The 26278-nt window shown below is 35.6% G+C and overlaps 1 long non-coding RNA gene across 1 annotated transcript in view; it reads right to left on the reverse strand.

The window, feature by feature from the left end:
* Positions 1 to 637: 637 nt before the first annotated feature.
* LOC149547797 (uncharacterized) overlaps positions 638 to 26278 on the reverse strand; it is a 51491-nt gene continuing 25850 nt past the window's right edge. Inside the window, exon 3 of the long non-coding RNA XR_016354420.1 lies at positions 638 to 997. This is a non-coding gene — a long non-coding RNA (uncharacterized LOC149547797). The remainder of the gene's footprint in view (positions 998 to 26278) is intronic.

The following is a 26278-nucleotide window of genomic DNA, read 5'->3' on the forward strand; positions in this document are numbered from 1 at the left end:
ACTTAGATTGGGCAGCTTCTGTTGATGAAAGGGAGGCCTACATCTGGGTATGTCTTCAGTATGGGAACATTGTGCAGTCACATGGACTAGGAAGGAACAACAAGCCATAGCTTTTTCCTTGAGTGAAATAGAATATCGGGGAACTGTTAAAGCAACTCTTAAGGCATTTTGGTTTCGAAGGATGCTTTCTAGCATGCACATGCTTCAAGCAGGTCCTTCACTTCTATTTTGTGACAATCAGGGGTACTCAAACTTGCCAAAATTCCAGTCTTCTATGAGTGCACCAAACATCTTAAGCTTCATTGCCATTATATGTTCGAACAGAGAATTAGACTGCAGACATTCTCACCAATTCTTTGAGCCCGAACAAGTTTATAAAATGTTAGGGGCAACTAGGTGTAATTGACAAATTGACCATTAAGGGAGGGTTTTAGAATAATGGTTGCATACATAATTTAATCGTCAATAAGTATTTTTAGGTAGATTAGATTTATTTCTAATTTAGTCTTCAGTGTTCATTTGTTTCTATAGGAAACATCAGCAATGTGATTGCCCATTTACGTACATTTCATTCTTTCAATAAAATTAAGCAACTAACATTATAACAATCTGGAGCAACAAGCTTTTAATGCCAACATTCTTTTTTGGTCTAACATGGAGCGTTGGATGTGGTCATGTCATTATTCATATTAACTTCAATCTGAAGTTAGCATGAGGCCCATTGAAACTGATAGAAGACATGCCGTTTTTAACGTTTTGAACACTGTTTGATCTATGCCACAGGGAAATGCTAATGACGGATTAGAGGTATATGGGGAGTGGTGCTGGGGATGCAGACAAATAGGGGGAGGGGTTCCAGGTGTGAATATGTTCAATAAATGCTTTGAAAAGTGTCCATGACATTTCATTGTTTTTCAGTGCCATCAAAATGTTCCAGGATGTTTTGAGGTCTTAAACAAATGTTTTAGGCTAATTTTGGCCATCTCAGTCTCCAGACCTGCAACAAAACAAAAGCAAAAAGAGTTAATATGACCAACGTAATTGAGAATCCAAAACTCCTATGACTTCTGTAGAACAAGGTGATGTTGATATGAGGGCTATGAATGGTAGGAGGAAGTTGGACCCTGTTCAACAGTATGCATGATTATAGTAGAAACTAAAGAACTACAATCATTTGCAACTCATTATTTTACAAGCTAAATGTCATTTGTCCTAAGAGAGGAACTAAAATGTCCCTCAGTTTTGAATGTAGTATATGTTTTAGGGAGGGGATGGAAGAATGTCAGGAGATGAGTTGGGGGGATGGCAGTATATGAAATTTTTGGGGACAGTGGGTTCTGCAAGTTTAACTAGCTAATTTGATTAACATGAAACCAAAATTAAGAGATTGACAGCAGTATAGCATAAGTAAATATCACGGTTGCAGTATAACAGAAAAAAATTAATCATGAGAGCAGTAGCACTAGTGAGAGCAGTTTAACATCAATAAATATATCATGATTCAGATTCAAAGCATGTGGCAATAATTTCTGATTTCATTGTTCAAACTTCAAACTTTTCACAGCCAGCAGTGAAAAAAATAGTATTAGAAAGTATTGCTGCTAACTTAGATACCGGATTCCTCATCTGTTCCTGTTACAGTTCTCTCTGGATTCCTGCTGGGTTCCCCTCTGACGAAACCTGGGGAACCCATGAGCACCCATTTAAATTTTTTAATTAAAAAACCAAACTAAAAACCTTCTACAGTCCTACTTTTGACCATAAAGCATGCATTTGGTCATTTGATGATATTTCATTCATTTCTCAAGCATTTTTCACCATTTTTGTTTTGTTCTACAACTGTAGCATTTTCCTTTTAAGGTGAATGCCATGGAGGACTAAGATGCACATCAAAGGCTTATGAATCATTGGAGAAGACTAATTTAGTGGTCAAAGGCGAGTGAATCTTCATTTTATTCAAGTTTTCAATGATCTTTTCACGATTTTCACAATAAAAAATTCAAGTTCCTTAAAAATGTTTTAAATTTTTTTTTTGAATACTTCTTTATAGTTTGTATGCATATTAAGGGGTTATAATGCCTATTTATTTTTATTTTCATTTTTATTTTCAGTAATGTCTCTCTAGTTTTCTTTTCCATTTTAGATTCACTATTCAAAGTTAGACACCATGGTTGGAAGCGGAAGTGGAAGCTCTAGTTTAGTTTCTAGGTGAACCCTTTTAAAATTGATGTAGATTCACCACTTTGGCATTGCACAGCAATGATTAAGGCATTGCCATGTGGTGGGAGTTTTCTTTGGCGGTATAACCATTGTAATGTAGAGTATTCAAGCTCGTACTTTCAAGTGAAAGCTCACATCATTCCTAGCACTAGAAAATGAATGAAATCTTATAAGGGGAAAGAAAGGGATGAGCTTCAAATTCATTTGATCCTACCATATGCTAGAGAACAAGAGAAAGCTGCTAGGAGAAGCGACAAAGGAAAGACTACTCCATCCCTTGCCTAGATAGGCTCAAGGAGACCTCCTAGTGGCTTATTAAAATCCATTGGTCCACATCTTTTATTTCCAAGGCTCCTACCTTTTGAACCACAAATTGTTGCATGGAAAAGAGGCTCATTGGATGTGACCTACAAAAATGAAACTAGACAGCTTGTTGATCAAAATGTTGTTTGTTGCATTTATGCCAATGTGCTTCCATTAAACCTTGTTTGATCACCCTATTGGAGGGAGATGGTGACTAGCCTTTTCAATAGAACTCATGATTATATTCTAGGTATGAAAAGGTGTGAACCACCTTATTGGCAAAGGAGAGAACCTCGGTAAATACACAAACGAGTGATCAAGGATGCATGGACAAAAACAAGCGTGTCCATTTTTGATGGATCAAAAGATTGGAAGAATAGGCCCTTGACCAATGTTATATTAGTGTCACCTAAAGGGACGATGTTCTTGAAGGTCAGTGGATTGTGAGGGGCCAGTGAAAGATGCAAGTTTCATTGCCAATATTGTCATGGAATCAATTGAGTGTAATATCCCCGTTTTTGGCGAGTTTGCGCAGTTGATGGAGTTAGCTCATCATAGCGACCCTCGTGAGTTGATAGGGTGTTTTGGGGGTCCTAGTTGTGGACTTACTATTTTTAGTAAGTCTATTTTTGGCAGTTGCTATTTTTGGCAGTGCAGTGGGTGGCTTTGGCAGTTGGTCATCACCTGTAGTAATTGAGGTTAATAATTGGATGAGCTTTTATTTATTCATTAATTATTAAGTTCCATTGTTATAGTAATATTTATATTATTATAATAATGACGGAGATATTTCTAAAAGGTGCATTGGAAAGTTTCAAGTGTTGAGTTCTTTTGGGAATCTTCCACAATTTTTATAGTGGAGTTTTTTATGAAACTTTGGCCAACAAAGGATTATAAATAGGAGCTCATTTCATTGGGAAAAGCATACTTGAATATATACTTTCTTTTTGTGCCTTTTGTGGCTTTTTCTTGAGTTTTGAATTGGCCCTTGTTGAAGTATAAGGGTTTTTGAGTTTTTGAAGATTGTCTGGAGTCACTACTGATGTATAGTGATTTCATTAGTTAAATCTCCTATCTGTGATTATCTGTGTCTAGGAGATTGGTATTATCATCCTGAATTATTTTATTCTTCCCATCTTATGATCTAGCTGAGGGTTTCGAAGTCTGGGAAATTGTTTTGGCAATTTCATTGCAAGTTGTGTCGTGGTATACAATTTGGTTGGTCTCTTACTATATTTCTATGACTAAGGAGAGTCTAGTTTTGAGCATCTAAAATTGTGGTGATTTGAATTTCTTGGTAACTTGTGAACTTTTGAAAGAGGGACGTTATTAATTTTTGAGGTTTGTGTTTTTCACTGGCAGCATTTTGAGCTTGGGCATTGTGTATTGAAGGCAACGTTACATTTAGGAATGATAGATGTCTTCTCCTAAGACTTGCGTTTATCATTCTTGACTCACGCATTGGAGAATTGGCACCCACGGCTGCAATTTTGGGTCTATACATTTGCCGTTCAAAGTCCACGCATCGGAATTGTTCCATTGAACTTGTGGCTGGCTAGCATCTACAGCTACCGAATTGGAATTTGGAAGTGTGGTGTGATCTTTGGTTTGAAGATAATTGTTGTCTGCGGCTGGGAATTGGCACTAAGGAGCCAAGGTTGACAAGAAGAAGGCCAACTCAGTGGGACGGCTTGCCAATTGCAATCCAGGTGCTAATTAATAATATGTAAATCTGATTAATGTTTAAGCAAATAAAGTGCAATGTGGTTTTAATTTCCAGTTATAGTTTGATTTCTCATATTGTCATTATAAATTTCTTGAAGTTAATACATTTTTACAAAGGGAAAATACAAAAAATTATAAAATTTCATAAAATCTCAAAAAACATAAGTTGTGCATCAACGTTTAAACTAGAAGCCAGTTAGGGTCTTTACATTGAGATGGTGGGGGCTAAAATGTCGTCCAAGTCATAATGGACAATGCTAAATAAGTGTAGGGCAGTTGAGGTTGTAGTGGCAGTCACATATAATTACATTTTTTGAATACTATGCACAGTTTACTCACTCAATTCAATCATGCAAAAGATTGGCAATCAAATTGAATGGATCAAAATAACTTACAAAGAGGCCTAGAGGATGCAAATGTTTGGGACTATCATCACATGGTACAAGCCATATTCATTAAACTATTTAAAGTCTACTCAATTTTATCATGCAAAAGATTGGCAGTCAAATTGAATGGGTCAAAATAACTTATACAGAGGCCTAGAAGATACAAATGTTTGTGACTAATTATCACATGATACATGCCATATTTAGGACCACCTCTTCATTGGAGTTGTTGTTCGGGTAATTTAAGTTTGTTTTTATATTTTATTTTAAAATTAATTTTTTTTGTTTTTCTATAGTTGAATTTGATATATGACATGTTAAGTTGTTGAAACATCTCACACAATTGTTTGAAGATGACTTGTGAAGGTGTGAGAGGTCTTTGTTGTCTAGTGTGGAGTTTGATCAGTCTCCAAGTGGGAGATAGTTTGTGGTGACTGATCAGGGAAGTACTGTAAATTTTTTTTGGTACTATTCGCCGATTCGCCACTAAAGTTTGGGCTAATATTCACCACTTTATGGCCGACATGTTGTAAACCTAAAGCGGCAAAAATACTTGTATAAAAGGGCTTAGGGTTAGGGATTGTTATATAGGAGTGATGCGAGAATTGGTTCTTGCGGCGGTATTGAGCTATAAGGGATTACGGATTGTAATAAGGTTGTAATCATTGAATTGTAATAATATCGGACTTGCTGTTTGGTGGACGTAACCCAGAGATTGGGTGAACCACGTTAAATCTTGGTGTCTTGTGTTCTTTCCTGTGTGATCTATTATTTTCTGATATTGTTTATATTTGCATGTAATTGTTATTTCTATCCGTGGTTTAATCCTAACAGTCTCGAGTGCTATGATCATGACCACTTTGTAAAGTGTATGGAGGCAATCAAACATAGAAAGAGTCCAAAAGTAAAAGCATTGGTCCTTGATGATGAATGGTGGGATCATGTGGAATATGTTTTAGAATTCACCGAGTCCATCATGAGCATGGTTAGGTATGCTGATGCTGATCACCCATGTTTGGGTGAAATGTATGATGACATTGACACCATGGTGGAGAACATGAAAACAATAATACTGGCCAAGGAACATATAGATACATTTTCCAAGTTGTGGAAAATTATTGTTGACCATTGGAACAAGATGATAACACCTTTACATCTCTTGGCATATGCTTCATCACCAAGGTTTTATAGATAAGAGATGGTTAAACAACCAAGGAGAGTGTGGCCATATAGAGATGCAGAGGTTTCTTTTGGTTACGAGGTTGCGTTTACAAAGATATATGATGATGGTGAAACTCAAAATATTATCTTGATAAAGTTTTCTCATTTTGCATCCACCAAATATCATGATGCTACCACCCTTAATGCTCAATATAGGATGGATGTTGATGAATGGTGGTATGTACATGGTCAAGGCTTTCCATTTTCTTGCGGCCTTTTGCAATATAAAATCTCTCCCAATTATGTATCTTTTCTATTTTTTGTGTCGTTAGTTCTTCATCTAAGAGGAAATGGAACACATGCTCCTCCATCCACTCGGTCGAGCACAATCATTTGGGTGCAAAAAAAGTAGAGCATTTGGTTTTCGTACTCTCTAACCTCCACCTATTGTGACATAAGAGACTGGACTACTTGTGGGTGTGACAAGGAATTGGGATCTAGTTCCTAGGTGTACAACTTTCCCAATCTCTGTAGATAAACAAGACACACCTCTTCCACTTGACACAAACATAGCAAGTGCAATGGTTCAAATGAAGTTGATGTGGAACCAAATGTTGACCTTAATTCCTATGATGGCGATGAAGATAAATTTGAATATTAAACATGAAAAATGGATTGTAATTGTAATTTGTATTGTGTAATGACATTTTGAGACTTTTGCAAACTATGAAAATGATATATGAGGTGTTTTATTTGTAGTTTTGTTGACAATTATGGATTTATGAGAATCATGCTTCTAAATTCTTATTATTATATGTTTGAACTTTTGAACTGATGATGAATGATAATAATCAATACACACACATATATTTAAAAATATCTATTACTATATCCGTGGAATTGGATCCTGCCCAAATGTTTTTTGCCAAACTTGCAAATCCGAACTCAAATTCGTACTAGAATGAGGATTGGTAACTTAGCTACTAAGTACAACTATACCTCAAATGAGCTATCAATAACAGAAGCATTGTTTGTGTCACTTTATGGTTGAAGCTGTAGATCATCCAATAGAACCGCATTCATGGTTGCAGCTCCTCATTGTCAATCTGCCTAATGTCTTGAGGATCGGTATCTCATTGTGTTGTTTGAGTATATTGACAGTTGGTAGCATGCCCATCTTTAAGTTTTCGAGGTGCTATGAATTGCGACTAGTTTTTTTTCTCATCTACAAGTGAACTTTGTTTTCTTAATCAAGTGGACCAACTCCTCTTTTCCACAATGGAACTAGGAATTTGTAATGTCCACACTGAGATAGCAAACTAAATTGGCACACAATCAATTGAAACTGTAGAGACAACTCCTTGGATGTAATAACCCCCACCCAGCTATAACTATGTTAAATCGCAACTTTTATCGATAATCAAAGAATTGCCATTTTGTCAAACACTTCATAGGCCAGCTCTAATATCAATACTAACTCCACAGCGGATTAAGGAATAATTAACTCGGTTTCACCATTTCCTTTAACACAAAGTGATTGAACTTGCAAGGCAAACATAAGAGTGAATACAATTGAATAGCACTGCATTCAATTCATAAATCTTATATATAAACTTTTCCAGAAATTACTATTAAATTGATCACAAACTATAGTAAACCTATAAGTCTTCAGATTGAACAGTTTGCAGCAGATGTCCACCATACAATTCTCATATAACTCGGATTTTGTGCAAATTAAATTGATATATGTAAAACAGTATTTGGAAAAATACAAACAAATCCTATGGCATATAAGGAACCAGTTTTTCCTTGAACGACAAGTGTTTCCAAATCCCAGCCACAGTGGACAGCTCCAAATTTAGTAACGCTGGCTGATGGTTTCTCCAATCTCACTTGCAGCGCTCCTAAATTGCTTGCAGCCCCCACACAAACCTTTGGAACTAGTCGTAGGCTATCCAGACCAAACCACTGGCCAATTCCAACAATTACAGGGCTCCTATGTAGCTTGTAGAGCCTGGACGATAATTTGCAAGGCCTGAATATTGAGATGCAGGGCCAGAATGTGAAACGCATGGCCTGGTAATTAAATTGCAGGCCTAGAGAAAAGTGCACAGGTTCTAGAAGGAAGATCGCAGGCATGACAGCAGTAAACGCAGGTCCTTGTTGCTATGCCACAACACCTTATTACTGATTGCAGATCCTTTACAACCAGCTGCAAGCCCCAAAGGGGTGAATGCAGAACACTTACTAGGATCACAATCACCAAAAAAAAATATTTGTAAGCTCCTTGTAGTTGCTGCTATGAAGAATAGATTAAAGCGCTGCTACAGTTGTTGACGATAGCCTCACAAGTGCACTACAAACTCTCTAATACAGAATGCCGGATGATATATTGTAATTTGGAATCACCATACTCACAGAATCAGATAAGATCCTTTGCATAACTACTCAGTCATAGTTAATACAACAGAGAAGTAAAAATAAATCAATCCACCAAAGACTTCTTCCAAGCAACAGGATTCACAGAAATAGAAGAAACAATACTTAGAAATTGATCCGCAATACTTCAGTTATGGAATCAATGCACAACTCAGAACTCTAGAGTCCAAACCCTTATACCTCAGCAAGGGCATTAAAATTCAGAACCTCAAAAATGTCATCAAGGCAACAAAACAAATAAGATAATAAGATTATTAGATGCATTTCTCATCAAATGGGCTCATAATTATAACCTCCATAGACACAAAGTTTCCCAAACACAACTTCACTTAAGAAGCTTCACCAACACAACATCATTTTATAACATTATTATAATAAAGTGCTATTATAATAATGAAACTTTAATAAATAATTAAGAAATATGAATCCTTGCGATGAATAATCTATCCAATGCAGGTGACGATCAATTGCCAATGCCATCTACTGTACTATCAAATATGACAATTACTTGAATTTGACTTACTAAAAATAGTAAGTCCAGAACTGAGACCCCCAAAACACCCTGTTAGCTTACGAGGGTCACTATAATGAATTGAATCAATCATTTGCAAGAGCTTGCCAAAAATGTGAATATTATAGTCCTCCCTCCCTAAGATTGCTTGTCCCCAAGCAAACCCAAAGCAAAATTGAACATCATTCCACCTGGATCCCAAGGGTGAGACTATGTGCAATATCCCTGTCACATACAATTGGCTCCTGTAGCACCAACACCCAAATAATAGACGTCAATGACACAAATCATCTGAAAATTGACTGTAGGCATTGATGGAGGCAACAACCTATCAGAACTCATCCCAACTGTAATACCAAATTTGTTAACACTCGAGTCCCTATCGAATTGACACTAACACCCCATTGCATTGTGGAGATGATAACCATAGATTCATGAAACATTACCACCAACTCCAACCTCTGGTAAATTGTCACGGGTGTGTCAATATTGCAAGTGGCCTAACTTGCAGCCATTGATACCATCTACAAAAGATGATGCTAACCCATCCCATTATGGATTGTATGAAACTGGAGCCAACCTACATCGACATGAAATCAAATCTACTTGTGGGTCAAAAAAGAAGTGATGAGCACTCCTCATAGTGTAATGCCGATAAAAATTCCTAATCTTTGTCAAGGACTCATCAATCTCAAATTGGGAATATCAAGAGACGACTCCAATCTTTGACTCCAAATTACTAGTTGGGCAGGATTCTGGGCAACCCCCTCAGCAAACCTCATCTGAAAACCCTTTTTGGGAAGCATTACAGTCAAGGTCTCTATAGTCTTCCCCACCAATCGATGTATAGCATGAGATCCCCAGATGAGTTTACCCTTAGATATTATGTATGAATCCTTTCGCAAATCCAAACTCTCAAGTAAATGCTCCATGAAAAACTCAATATAGTAGAAATTATATGTGGAAGCATCAACTTGCTACCCTGCAACCCATAATTGATCCCTCTGAAAATGTGCCATTGCCAACTGTACAATGCTACCAGTTGTATGAGATGAAGAAAAAGATTTGCTTCTAGCAGTAGGAAGCAAATCATCATGAGAGATCGTCTCCACTAATGCTCTCACCTCTTCTGTACCTACTGTACCTATATCCTAGACGAATGTGGCTACCACATCATCATGTCCCACATCCCAAACTGTGGAAGCAAACTCACCACCAACCACCACAATATGTAGCTGAATTGGATCTGGGGTTGGTATCGACTATATTTGCTCCCACTCTACAGTAACATCATCCAAACATGATTGTGACTCTTGGAGAGCCAACTGAGTACACCGAAGAGATTCCATAGTCACCTCAAGCTCATGGGTGAGCTCAACCACCTACTCATTTCCTAACAGTGTCTCATAACAAATGCTACTCCACTCAAGAAGGTAATCCCTGTCAGCTACCAATTGAGAATAACTATGCTTTAAGATCCTAACAGCCTCTCCAAGCACATGAACCTCTGCTAGGGAAAGACTACTGTCACCATGCTCATCTGACATAAGAGAACCCCAACTAGATGTGGCCAACATCTAACGAATAATCTTAATGCACAAGAGTTGAAGAGATGTCATTCACTCACTTGTAGTTGATTGGTCACATGATGCCTCTGAAACGCCTACCTCCTATGCAAGCCCTCTATCCCACTAACTGCACTATGATAGGAAATTGAATCAAAACTACTCACCACTAGTGTGCTACCGTCTTCGCACACATTTGCAACCAAGATATAACTATTCGGTACCTCAAAAACACTTTCTTTGAAGAAGCAAGAGCTCTCACAGTGTCATCCTCACACGACTCTGCTTCCCCCTCAACATAAAGTCCATGTAAACCCTGATCTTGGGACCAATCCAAAACTTCCTTGGGGACATCACCCAATAGCTAGTAAGGAAAACGAGACCCAATGCAACTCATAGCATCATCAAACAACTCATCATAGGTGTCCATACTATTTGTAGATAATAGAGCCTCAATTATGGACACTCGACTCTGCACACATAGCTCTATGTCAAGTTGTGAATCAATAACATTGGAGCATAAACTAACATCCACTGACTCTGTTGTAACAATTAGGTCACTGATATCACAACTGCGTAACTTCGTATCTACATCGGTCCCACCTAAGGAAGTCACAACTTCCTGCATGAATAAACGTTGTAACCACTATCACAGATGACAGTGCTCACATTCTCTGCATAGTCTCCAAGAACACTCCCCTCAAGAAAATCTAAACGATTAGTAGTAACAACTACCCTAATAGCCTCTGCACTATCCGTAACAAGAAATCTAGAACCCTTAATCTGTTGAGGTTCAGTGCTACTATCTTCCGCTGCCACTGACACATCCACATGTCCCTGTGAAATACGTCCATCATCAACTCTACGGATAGGACTAGTGGGTGCTGAATTAAACACAGGTACATCTGCATTGTGAACACCTGTTGGGGAGAACTCAAATCTCCTACCTCGTTATGGAGCCCCAAATTATATCTCCGTGTGTGAAATTATGTTGGAAAGTCTCTTGTGAAAAGGAAATGATAATTGGGGACTATAAGATCCAATCATGGAATGAGAAAAGTACTCCGACTCTTTGCAAATAAGTGCTGATAGGAAATTATGTTGGAAAGTCTCTTGTGAAAAGGAAATGATAATTGGGGACTATAAGATCCAATCATGGAATGAGAAAAGTACTCCGACTCTTTGCAAATAAGTGCTGATAGAAGTAACCAATTGTATGATAGGAAATTAAATAAACATCTGGTCACTTCAATGGTTGGCCAGAGATGTCTATTGTCGCACATGTTAAGTTGTGTTTGATGCCATATGGAATGGAGGATACTAGTATCCAAATGTGCAAATACTTTTGAAGAATTCATTGCACATTTGCAGAAGACATTATGCTGGTTGCATAGCGGGTTTGAGTCAGAATTTGGAAGCAATCATAAAAAGCATGCATCTTGTCAATTTGTTTATAGGTTGTGAGAAGACTTACACAATAGATTTAAGCAAAACAATGAGATACTGATGAGCACATTCATCAGAGATTTAAAGGCAGAGCTGTGAAGAGTTTTATGTAGCACGTATAGAAGCAGTGAAGACATAAAAAAAAATAATGATTTCACCAGTGACTCATATGCATAGTCATAAACAGTTCTGAGTTAATATCCTTCCGACATTTTGAACCAATGTGAGATGGTTGCCAGCAATATGTACGTTTCCTTAGAGGTGCATGCCTGTGCTTTGAAGGTGCCGTCAATACACATAATAAGACAACAACAGTCTGGAGGAACTCTTATATAGATTGTCGGTATATAGCTTAATGGTAGGAGGAAAATATTTCCTAGAGGTCTAATGTCAATCAGGAATATGTTGAACATATAAACCTCTTGCATATGTCGAAAGTATTCCTAAGAGTGAGCGATAATATATAGAAGCCATCAAATATTGATGATTAGGTTAGGTACACTGTAAAATAAGTATTGGAACTTCCAAACAAAATGTCTAGGCATCACCATATGGAGTAAAATACTCTTTTATAAAGGACGAACATTCAAATATTTTGTCATGGAGAAAGCATTAAAGGCAATATCACAAAGTATTGAAGCTCGATAAATCAAATAAATCAAGGCGGATGAATATGACAATTGAAGAAAAATATTAAACAATTATTCAGCTCCCGAAGGTCATAGGGCATTTGCCGTTAAAGGTTGAACAATGCAGTATGGAAGACAATCAATTCATATGCAACTCCAGTAAACAGGAGTTTTGTGTCATATATAACTAATCTGTATCTAACGATTCTCATGTCTCTTGCAGGTATGAATAAAAACACAGAGGAGTTCTGGCTCAAATGCAAATTGCAAATAGTATGGAGCGGAAGGCAAAATTATCAATTAAAAGAATTATAAGATGGCACTTCATGGGGAGTGTAGATGCATGAGGGAAATAGGAGAGCATAATTGATGGAATGAATTGTCAGTTATATTATAACAAAGTTAAATTTAATTGTACTAAGGTTATACTACCATTTAACAATGATCGGTTATATGTTATGAAGGGGTGCAATTTTTAGAAAAGAAAACGATACTATTACATCCGAATTTTTGACCTAATTTGAAATATAGCCGTTGAGGTTCACTTGAAGTTAGTTGGCAGTTTAATTTGTTATAATTTGGCAAAATGGTAAGATAGTTAGTTGTTATGATTTCAAGTGAAGATAACATGCTAGTTGATCGTTAATCACGAATTCATGGAATTGAGATGAAGGTTAACCATTATGATTATTTATAATTAAATAATTTATAATTTATTTAGAGAGAATTTCCTTGCAGGAAACACGTCGAAGGGGTGGAAGCATTGTCAGAAAAGAATTAGGCAAGAGTATCACCATCACTAAGCAAATGGGTTGAGGACCTGGCGACTTGGAACATGATAGATCTGCAGGACCCGCATGAGTTATTTAAATAAATAATTTAATTAAAATAATTGGTTTAAAATATAAAATGTATCTCAAAGGATTTTAATTTATCTTTCATCATATTATTTTAATAAATATTTATAAACGTGCATGTAATATAAAAATGATTTGGCACCACTATAACTTAATAATTAATAAAGTGATGTTACATGTACATATAAGATTATAATAATGATTAAATTATAATAACATTTGAATTATTATAATTTTCGAATTATAATCTTCCAACTCTTCTTTCTTTTTAATATTTTTGCTTTTAATCGATTAACACTTGGCATAATAAATTTGATTTTTGGCAATTCAAATTGTTTTATAATCTTTCCAACTTCTCTTCCAACCTTTTTATTTCTCTTATTATTAGGTTTATGATGTATTCAAATGGTCATCTTGGGAATTCAAATGGATTTCTTTTTTTACCGATGGGAGCTGGAAAATCACGATTAGCTCCTTAAGAGAAGCCATGATGGGAGCCAGGTCAAATTAGACCTCAGCTTGCATCTCTTTCTGCAGCGATTTTTCATATGTTTAGTTTGTGTAAGCCAAGTTATATACTGTTCTATCTTATTTCCACCATTTCTTGCAACTTCCATAATCAAGTTGGGTATCACACGACTCCCAGCCTTGCCTTTATCTGTTGTCATTTCCATATGTGTGCTTAAAACAAGCCGAGTTCCAAGATTTCCTATTACCACCATTCTTTGCATTGACCATATTCAGCCTGATTTGAGATTGTGTGTCTCAAACTGAGCCGAGCAAGAGTTCTGACAGGAATATGTGTGGGTATCAAATACAAGCCAAGGCCATCAATAACCAGGTTATGAGATGCTTCCAATGTTTTATTTATTTAATATTCTTGAATGTAAGACACAGAGCAGCTGGCTTGGTAGAATATAAGCTTTAGCATTTCATAATTCCTTCGTTCTCTAAGTTTAAGACTGATTGCAGTCGGCTACACCTGTTAGAGCTGAAAAGAAAATAACATATACTTTCGAATTTCATAGTTGCTTCCTTCTTTGTTTGCTATCGTCTGCATATTGTTAGAGCTGAGAAAAATGTGAAATGTGTTTTTCATAACTTCTTCCTTTCATAGATTTTTTATGACCAACAGTAGCTGGCTATGCATTTTAGATTGAGATTAATTTACATTCATGCTGTTGGCCTCTTACCTTTACTTAGAGTTCTTTTGAAGATCTATATGATTAAACACCATTTATGGATTCTAATGATAATTGTTGATACCTAAATGATTGTGTGAACCGACAATAATAAGCCGTAAGCCATTCTCATATTTGTGTGCTGCGTATATTGACTTGCTTCCTCCCTTAAGCTTCTGCAATGTCACTAATCTTCTGATACTTCGAGTACCAGTTAAGTTTCTTCAGTCTTTGGCATGGTATAACTCCTTGTTCGATGGTTGTCTTTTGATGTCTCTGTTTGTGCGTAGACAGTTTGAAGTTGCTACTCCAGTTCTAATGGCTGCATATACTTTCAATGGATGAAGGCATGGATATAGTTTGCAGTCATATTCCAAACAGTCAATGATGTTGTCTTGATTATCATACATATATTTCTTGTTTTGTTTTATTTCCTTTACATTGTGCCATCAATTCTATATTGTCGTAACTGATGGATTCTAATAAGAATATTGTTTTTCCTATTAGAACTTTGTTTTGAAAGAATTCTCCTCAGTGCAAATTTGTACAGATGCATTTTCCATACGTCTCTGAGCTAAGAGACAACACATTCAACAAGAACTAGTAAATAATTCACAAGTAACAAGAATCCTTTGTGAAGCCATCTGCCCAACTTGAGCAGAACACATTGGCTGAGAATATGAAATGTTTCTGTACTCTTATGAAAGACAAGTATTATGAATCTTTTGTTGAAGCCAAGATAGACATAGTATGGATCCATAATCATTTATCAATGGATATTAAAATTAAATAATAAAAAATTCTAGAATCTTTAAAGAACATGGTCATGTAATCACAGATTGTGAAATGTTGGATGCATGTAACTGGTAGAACCGTTTGTTCTGAGAATTTCGAACACTTGGGACTCACCCGACTGTGTAGCCAAGAAAATGGGTGATGAGGTAAGAGAAAGGAATTTGCAATAACATGAAACTAGTAATCAGTTATGACATATCCATGTTTATTATGAAAAAACCTTAATAGCTCATGCATAATTTTGGTATTGCATTTTCCTGCTGTTGAGTCGAGAGATGTGTCTAGATACCAGGATGCTCAGCTGATGACAAGATAACCCTTGTCTGTTCCAGGTAGGGAGGGTCTTTCTCGTTAGGGATCGTGTGGGGATAAGATGTGGTCCGAGGTTGGGTGGTTAAGCCTTTGACAATGTTTCACCTCCCCATAAGTTATCGGAGGTGCATCGGACAAAGATAAGTCATACATTCAATTGGTTGTCGAAAATAGGTATTGTCACTTTTATGATTAATATGCAAGAAGGTAAGATTGATTGAGTTATTTCATCGTGACATCTAGATGCAAGAGATAGATTTATGGATTGTTTTTCATTTATATGAATATTGAATATAGCATATTTTCTAATCTTGAGTTATTGCCAACTAAGTAATTGTAAGGGAAGGAATCAGAAGCCCTAATTGAATTCAATGGTAACTGGAACCCTAAATGGTACAGCGATATCGGAAGCCCTAATTGAATTCAGTGGTAACTGGAATCCTAAATGATACAGCGGTATCGAAAGCCCTAATTGAATCAGTGGTACCAGAAGCTCGAAGCGATACTAGGGTAACTAAAAGCCCCAAATGAACCAATGGTAATCGATACCCTAATTGATACAAAGGTATATGATGCCCTAATTTTAAATATAGTGGTATTTAATCGTAATCATCATTTGATTTTGAGATAGCGGTTTTTTCTTTTTTTAGATGGTAGTCGTTATGTGATATTGTTATAGTGATATTTGTGACTAACTCGGGTGGTTGCAGAAGTATCCCTAGTTTTGATTTCGATCTCGATTTTCATGGTATGTGGTTTTTAACTTCTACAGTAATTTTCATTGATGGTGTTTTCAGCTCTTGTTAAGAAATTTTGTTTAATTGATTTCAACCGTCAATCCCTTTCATATGAAAAAAATTGATGAAACTGTCTTCCCATGAAAATGAAGTGATAACTGTATTTCTTTGAGTATGCTATTTGTTAATTAAGACTTGGGAAAATAGGATGTTATAGATACCCCTTGTTGCCTTATAAATACAAGATGTAAAAAAAAACAATTGAGACAATTCATATTCATATCAAATCTCTATATACCCAAGTTATATATATGCTCTATGATAGATTTTATTCTTTCATTGGTAAAGAAATGACTTTTTGAACTAAGCTCATGAATTTGGATTATTGAGTAAATATATTTATGCGATTTTGGAGTCAAACTGCATTAGATGGATCATCTATAAGGAGTGTCTCCAATGCAATTTTATTTTTGACATGATCAATAAGAAATATTTATTTTATTTGCTTGAAGCTTTAGAGTTAAAGTATTATATAGTTTCGTCCTTTATAATTATTATTTTTAATTTTATAAATAATTTATATGATAAATAAGTGGACAAGATCAATTATAACATTTTAAAATTGAACATCATAGATACTGAGAAATACTTAATTGTTTCCAAATCTATCTATGGTTTGTCTCCAAACCACAGAAGTTAAAATACATTCAAGACTTTTAAAATTGCGTTCATATATTTGATCTGTCGCATCTTGATTACTAAATTGTTTATAATTGATGTGCGTAGAATTTTATAAAGTTGTACATTTTAAACTTATAATACTGACTCTATTGCCCTTTGGCACTGGTCTTTATATTTTTCATAATTCGCAATCCATATGCTGGCAATTATTTTATATCTCTCCTTTGAAGAATTAATATTTACATTTGTTGCAATCATCTACAATAATTACTTTTATTTAAAACACTCATATTCGTTATTCTTAATTCATAATTTTGCAAGTTAAAAGCTTTCTATAATTCTTGCCATTTGGAAAACTTTCATTGCGTTTGTATTCTAACCAATCTGCTATGAACGTCTTGGATCTAAGTTGTTGTCCAGGATCAGGTGCACCCACCTTGGTTTTGCAGAGTCAGAAGCGTAGGGGATTTGGATCGCATCGATCAATCCTGTCAAGTTGGCCATAATCAGTTGGATATCCCAGCATCGAGTTGGCAAGGCTCGTAGGATTCTAATCTTTGGTTTTGGGAACAAACAGATTGGCGACTTTATTGGAGAGAGTTGCAAAACAAACCTAAGAGTTTTTGATTTCAAGAGCAATAAGAGTTAGGTTCTATTTAATTTGTTGAAACATTTTGATATATTTGAAATTCTAAATTGATAAGTTTTTTTACAGCGCGTTTAATTTCCTTGAAAATTTCAATCTCCCATAATTATTTTATAAATCTTAAATTGCTTTATGAAGATCTGATCTTGTAGAAGCATTGTATGTTTTTCTTTAAGCTTTTTTTGCAAATTCAATCTTGGTGATGTATACTTTGCTGGCGGGAAGAACTTAGATTCCTGAAGATTATTCATTTCCTCCATTTGGAGGTGGCGACTCTATTCTATTTTGATTGGTACTTCAACAAAAGAAGTGACTGAATCATTAGTGACATTGCTGAGAGAGAAGACTCAAAAGAAAGTGCTATACAATTTTTTCAAATGCATCAATCATTTCAAAGAAAGCCTTTTATTCTAGATGGCATCAGGCCTTTGGATTTCAGCAATTTTGATTATGAACCTAGTAGGTTATCTCCAAAGCTTTCACAACTAGTACCAAAGTTTCATGGAGAATGGCATGAATCGATAGTTCGACATTTAGATACATTCTATACATTTATAGAAGATTATGAGATTTGTGCGGAAGATCAAGTGATGAAGTTGTTTGCCAGAACATTAAAAAACGATGCAAGACAAGCATACAAATCATTACCCACATAGTGTATCTCGTCTTGGAAAGAATTTGAAGGATGGTTCCTATTTGAATTTGATGATGCAAGCCATGAAGAAGACATGTGTTACGAACAATATGAAGATCGGAATTGTAGTATAGAAGATCTCAACATGTCTCCACTTGATGCCTTGTTCAATATAGAAAGATATGAGGGTGAGACTTCAACACATTTGTTTTTGAGGATGATGAGCACTTATCATGAGATTCTGTCGAACCTTAAACCACCTTACATGGAATTTCTAAACAAAATTGTTAAGTTGAGAATCTCGCCAAAGGACCCTGATGTAAAGCTTCTTCTTCAGATATGGGATGGAGCTATTAAAGATGAAGAAAAGGATGCCAAAGTAAAACAAGAACATAATAATGTTTCAGATTCAAATGTATAAGAAATCGAAGAAGAATCTCTGATCATGATGAGACTGGTAAGGAATTAAGCTGTGAAGATCATAGAAATGATAAAAAGGATTCTCTCAGTGTGGATGAGATTTTGACCTTGTTAGACATGGAATATCAAAAGTATGTTGAAAAAGGTGGTCAGATTTTTCTTCCCATACACAAAGAAAAGCAAACTAATGAGACAATAAATATGTCCTATAAAACATTCAATGAACAAAATCCATTTATCTTGTCAAATCCATATTACTTTCATGAGGAGGAAACAAATGAACCACAAAGAGCATATGGTTCTCAGGGGGATGACATATTTGTTGAAGATATGCATTGTGGTCTAAGTACAAAAAGAGATCTATTTGGATACAATTTCAAAGAATTTTTAGATCCCATATATGATGAATTAGCACAAGGGAATGAAGAATTTAGCTCTTATACTATTCTAGATCTTGAGGAAAATGTGAGCATTTGGGAAAAGGAGGAAAGTGCATTTGAGATAACATATGAACATGAAGAAGTTTCAGATGAAGGTTCTCATGAAGATATTTCTGAGGTTGCTTTCTTGAGTCCATTGTTTGAAGAAGAGTTTTTATATCAAATATATCAGCACTATGATAAATGCCCAAGGATGATTCTGAAAAATAATGAAAATCATAGCATATGTGGAGAAATATATTTAGAGGAAGAGCCATTTTATGATCAATATTTGCATTTAAAATGTGAAGATGAGATGGAATTGAATGAACATAAAAAGGAGGACGTGTTGGAAGTTAGTCCTGAAATTTTTTCAAATATCTCAATTGATCAGATTCTTGACAAAACAAAAGTAATAATGCTTGAATGCAGGTTATATTCAAAATTTTCTTGTGAGAAGAATCATTCGGAATGTGGGGTAAATTGTGTGCAAAAAGAAAATCAGACAAAGGTGACTTGCTCTAATGAAAGTATGACTGATTACATACATACGAACTTTCCATTCAGCAAAGATCACAACACACTTAATGACTTCTCAACAGAAAAACAAAAGTCAAAAACCAAGGATTACATTCATGAAGTAGAGACAATAGGTATTGCTCATAAGAAAAGATAAGATAAAAATATTAATGTCCAGGAAAAACCAAAACGGTTTATGGGACTGAGCATACAAACAGAAGAGCCGGCCAAAGCAAAAGCACCAAATGGTGAATGAGAAGAAACAAAAGCAAGAGACAAACAATAAAGAAGACAAGGTAAGGACTAAGGGTTCTTCCTTGCCACAAAGAAATCAGTAATAGAGAGGTACACCCATGAACTATCCATAGCCTTAGAATGCTGTGAAGAACCACCATAGGACTATTGCTGCCTGGAGAGACTAGTACAATCTCTGATTGATCTGGAATGAGAAGTAGTGGAAGGCCTTTTCAAACCCCGTGGAGGAGACAAGGGAGAGAAAAAGGCGGTAATGAGCTGATCTAAAGTACGCCCCTGAGGAATAAAAGACTGCAGGGTAATCTCTCGAAGATGGGTGGCCTCTTGAAGAAAAAGTGCAAGACATCGCTGATCAATATAGTTGAAGAACATCGAAAGAGAAGAATAGTCTCTGAAAAGGCAATAAAATCTCCCTTTGATCTCACAGTAAAGAGGACAACGAATATGAAGTAGATCTTAGTCTCAACCTCCGCCAAAATACATAACTGACATAACCTATCAGCCCGATCCATATGAGGTGATGAGAACCAACTCTAAATAAGGCGATAAGAATAACGCATTTGATACAAGTATGAAGTATGAGCAGCATACCGAGGATGATGATAGATTATGTAGTGGTTTGGATTTCGCTAGAACAACTAATCAGGCAAAGCAAGGATATAATACCATAATCAAAAGCAATGAGTTATTACAGGATCAAAATCGGGTGTTTGACAGAGGGAATAGTAAATGTTCATTTTTGGGGGGGGGGGGGGGGGGGGGGACGCCTGGGGCCACCCAATTTTATGTGCATCATGCTAAGTATGGATGCTTGGTCTGCTCTTCCAAAGATAGCTGGAGTCTCATTATGCCCACAAGGGGCATATGTCCCCAACTAGAGCCACTGATGGAGCCCCAAATTATATCTCCGTGTGTGAAATTATGTTGGAAAGTCCCTTGTGAAAAGGAAATGATAATTGGGGGACTATAAGATCCAATCATGGAATGAGAAAAGTACTCCGACTCTTTGCAAATAAGTGCTGATAGAAGTAATTAATTTTATGATAGGAAATGAAATAAACATCTGGTCACTTCAATGGTTGGATAGAGATACTGATGAGCAATTTCATTAGAGATTTAAAGGCAGAGTTTTAAAGAGTTTTTTGAAGCACATATAGAAGCAGTGAACACAAAAAAAAACACAATGATTTCACCAGTGACTCATGCATAGTCATAAACAGTTCTGAGTCAATATCCTTTCGACAATCTGAACCAATGTGAGATGGTTATCAACAATATGCACGTTTCCTTAGAGGTGCATGCTTGTGCTTTGAAGGTGCTGTCAATACACATAATAAGACAACAACAGTCTGGAGGAACTCTTTTACAGATTGTCGGCATATAAGCTTAATGGTAGGAGGAAAATATTTCCCAGAGGTCTGATGTCAATTAGGAATATCTTGAACATATAAACCTCTTGCACCTGTCGAAAGTATTCCTAAGAGTCAGTGGTAATATATAGAAGCCATCAAATATTGATGATTAGGTCGTGTACACTGTGAAATAAGTATTGGAACTTCCAAACAAAATGTCCAGGCATCACCGTATGGAGTAGAATAGACTCTTTTATAAAGGACGAACATTCAAATATTTTATCATGGAGAAAGCATCAAAGACAATATCACAAAGTATTGAAGCTCGATAAATCAAATAAATCAAGGCGGATGAATATGACAATTGAAGAAATATATTAAACAATTATTCAGCGCCTGAAGGTCATAGGGCATTTGTTGTTAAAGGTTGAAAAATGCAGTATGGAAGACAATCAATTCATATGCGGCACCAATATAGAAGAGTTTTGTGTCATATATTACTAATCTATATATAACAATTCTTCATGTCTCTTGCAGGTATGAATAAAAACACGAAGGAGTTCCGGCTCAAATGCAAAGTGCAAATAGTATGGAGCGGAAGGCAAAATTATCAATTAAAAGAAGTATAAGATGGCATTTCGTGGGGAGTGTAGACGCATGAGGGAAATAGGAGAGCATAAATTGATGGAACCATAAGCATGAACTGTTGGTTATATTATAAGAAAGTTAAATTTAATAGTACTAAGGTTATACTACCATTTAACAATGATCGGTTATATGCTATGAAGGGGTGAAATTTTTAGAAAAGAAACTGATACCCCTTGTTGCCTTATAAATACAAGATGTAAAAAAAACAATTGAGACAATTCATATTCATATCAAATCTTTATATACTCAAGTTATATATATGCTCTATGATATATTTTATTCTTTCATTGGTAGAGAATTGATTTTTTGAACTAAGCTTGTGAATTTGGATTATTGAGTATATATATTTATGCGATTCTGGAGTCAAATTGCATTGGATGGATCATCTGTAAGGAGTGTCTCCAGTGCAATTTTATTTTTGGCATGATCAATAAGAAATATTTATTTTATTTGCTTGAAGCTTTAGAGTTAAAATATTATATAGTTTCGTTCTTTATAATTATTATTTTTAATTTTATAAATAATTTATATGATAGATAAGTGGACAAGATCAATTATAACATTTTAAAATTGAACATCATAGATATTGAGAAATACTTAATTGTTTCCGAATTTATGTTTGGTTTGTCTCCGAACAACAGGAGTTAAGATACATTCGAGACTGTTTTAAAGTTGCATCCATATATTTGATCTGTCGCATCTTGATTACTAAATTGTTTAGAATTGATGTGCGTAGAATTTTATAAAGTTGTACATTTTAAACTTATAATACTGACTCTATCGTCCTTTGGCATTGGTCTTTATATTTTTCATAATTCGCAATCCATATGCTGGCAATTATTTTTCCTTTTTCCTTTGAAGAATTAATATTTTCATTTGTTGCAATCATCTACAATAATTACATTTATTTAAAACACTCATATTTGTTTTCTTAATTCTTGCCATTTGGAAAACTTTCATTGCATTTGTATTCTAATCAATTTGCTATAAAGATATTGGATCTAAGTTGTTGTCCAGGATTAGGTGCACCCGCCTTGGTTTTGCAGAGCTAGAAGCGCAGGGGATTTGGATCACATCGATCAATCTTGTCAAGTTGGCTATAACCAGTTAGATATCCTAGCATTGAGTTGGAAGGCTCATAGAATTCCAATCTCCGATTTTGGGAACCAATACCCTGCATCCTCAGTGTTGGGCTAAAAGCGAAAACCATGTATCTTACTACCCTATTCACCATTATCGGATCTGACAGCCTCGCCGCCAACCTCTTCTGATGTAGCTTAAGTTTTTCCATACTCTCTGATATAGCATTCATTTTCCTGCTATTTTCCACGCTACTTTGCCGGCTCTTGGCTCTACTTGTTCTCTAGCATCTATCTATAGCTAGAAAATGCTAGAGCACTAGCCACTACAAATACAACAACAGATCTGAAACAAGAAATATCTTTTCTACCCGATAGGATGGCAGGAAAACGCTCTAATACCACTGTAATAACCCCCACCCAGCCATAACTATGATTAATGCCATTTTGTCAAACACTTCATAGGCCAGCTCTAATATCAATACTAACTCGGAAACTCCACATCGGATTAAGGAATAATTAGCTCAATTTCACCATTTCCTTTAACACAAAGTGATTGAACTTGCAAGGCAAACATAAGAGTGAATACAATTAAATATCACTACATTCAATTTATAAATATTATATATAAACTTTTCCAGAAATTACTGTTAAATTGATCATAAACTATAGTGAACCTGTAAGTCTTCTGATTGAACAATTTGCAGCAGATGTCCACCATACAATTCTCATATAACTCGGATTTTATGCAAATTAATTTGATATATGTAAAACCGTACTTGGAAAAATACAAACAAATTCAATGGCATATAACGAACCGTTTTTCCTCGAATGACAAGTGTTTCCAAATAGCCCAGCCACAATGCACAACTCCAGATTTAATAACGCTGGCTGATGGCTTCTCCAATCTCACTTGCAGTGCTCTGAAATTTCTTGCAGCCCCCACACAAACCTTTTGAACTAGTCGTAGGCTATCTTGACCAAACCCCTTGCCAATTCCAACAATCACAGGGCTCCTATGTAGCTTGTAGAGCGTGGACGATAATTTGCAAGGCTTGAATATTGAGACCCAGGGCCAAAATGTGAAACACAGGGCCTAGTAATTAAATCGTAGGTCTAGTATGTAATTTCCCTCAGGACTTCACATATGAAGGTCAATGCAACCAATAATAAACATAAATGTTAATTATTTTATATTAGTTTCAGAGTTCAAATTTTTGAAGTAATATAAATATAAGTTAAAATTATAACTTCAACAAATACCAAATTTTACTCTAATTCAGTTGTTTAACATTTCGTCATTGCAAGCAAGCTCTGACACCACTATAATATCCCTTGTCAATTCGGACCTCAACTTGTTGATTTATAGCTCAAGGAATATTGTCAAACACTTCGAATACGATCTCTATGCTTGTTGTTTCTGAGTTTGAGACTGATTATGCTTGCTTGAAATGATATCAAAGAGAATCTAAAAGCCTGTAATTGATTACTACTATATCTAAGGAAAGAACTAAATGCATATGCAATTCTCTTTTGGCTTTTCAAATGCATATATATGAATTCTAAATAAAAAATGTGCACTTACAACCAATTGGTATTTTGTCAAACACTTGGCATGCATACTATTATGTTAATCATGAAAGATATAAATATCCATATTACTTCAAATATATAGACTTGCAACTTATCACTCCTTTAGTGAGATATTTTCTAATTCAATGCTTAACATAATATCCCAAGGCTCTTGGCTTTGCAACCCCCAAAAAAACTGAGTACAAATGACATTATAAATTTGTTATAAAATGTGCATCTACAACTACTTATGACAGTGACCGTTACAATACCAAATGACCAATATAAATGATGCAAATTGATTGTAGAACCTAATACACAAATCGCCCAATGAAGGAGATGAAATTGCAATCATAATCAAATGGTTGCAACACTGAAGAATTGACGCTCTCCAATGGCTAATTGAAATTAGAAACCCTTAGTTTCTTCTCTCAAGTTCATATCAAATGCAATGGACAATAATTGGATGCCTAACAATGAAGCTCTCACCTCTATTTATTCTTTTCCTTCACCCTTCTAGAAGGAAATAAAATATTATTTAATTGCACTCTCTAGAAGGTTCCCCCTTTCCAATACAATAATTAGTTGTGCTTCTAGAAAATTAAATTAATTAAATATAAAGTCACCTTTAGATTTATTTATTGGTTGACTTTAATTTAATTTATTTCTCCTTATTTCTCCACTTAGCCTTTGGAAAATGAAAAGTTAATAACTCCACTGAGGGCCCAAAGATGGGGGACATTACAGTCTGCCCTCCCTGAAATTGCTTGTCCTCAAGCAATTTAGCAACACAATGAACTCCAACTTCCACCTGAATCCCAAATGAAGTAGTATGTGACACCACTGTTAACATTGAACCAACTGCATACCACTAAGATCATCAAAACCAACAACATAACTTGCAATATAACATTCAAAACCTGTGCTAATGATATAGCAGTTAAAATATCACCAGAAGAAAATCCCACAAGAAATATCTTCATCTTGGTCCCCACCCATATAATATATACTGGACTGGAATCCTAATCAACAATCCTTTGAAGAGACGTAGGTACACGAGAACCATATGCACTCATGCCAACTGTATCAACAATAGGTGTAGCTACATCAAAATCCGCGGACACAGGAACATTACCAATTGCCGCAACACAAATATGAATCTTTACAGATGGTGAAAACTGAGCCCAACTCCTCTCAGGTGAGTGATCAACATCAACCTCAAACGATGGATTTTCATAAGACAATGTTGCATCCATGTTGAACATAGGACTGTCCATGAAGTGAACATCAACACTTTGTTAATCGATAGTATAACATGACTCTGTCACTACATCAACAATAACAAGTGTACTATCATCAAAACACACATCTACAACTGCATGCATACTGCTAAACTCCTCGTTCGATGGCTCAACTGACATAGAAGTGGCTGCTGATATGGCGGTATTCTCGCATGCTTCTACTCCCATTTTCGCTACGTCGCCATCAAATATATGATCCAGGGAACTCATGCCAACAACTGCATCATTTGACTTGACTTGAAATGAATTCTTATCACATTCCACCTTAATTGTGCCCAACTCATGTAGTGTCTCATAAGAAATGTCCCGCAAATTTGAAGCCGCAACTGTATCATCACATTTCGTTTTTTGAAAAAGCATATCAGGCTCTACTCAAATTTTGGATTCGAAATCAGTTGGGTCATCCATTTGTGATTTTGACTCATCTCATTCACTAGCACATCCAACTGTTTCATAATACCTTGTATCTTAGAATCTCCATCCCT

Source organism: Cupressus sempervirens, chromosome 7 (assembly GCF_028749045.1).
Source record: "Cupressus sempervirens isolate cs-2001-9-10 chromosome 7, ASM2874904v1, whole genome shotgun sequence".
NCBI classification, from domain to species: Eukaryota; Viridiplantae; Streptophyta; class Pinopsida; order Cupressales; family Cupressaceae; genus Cupressus; species Cupressus sempervirens.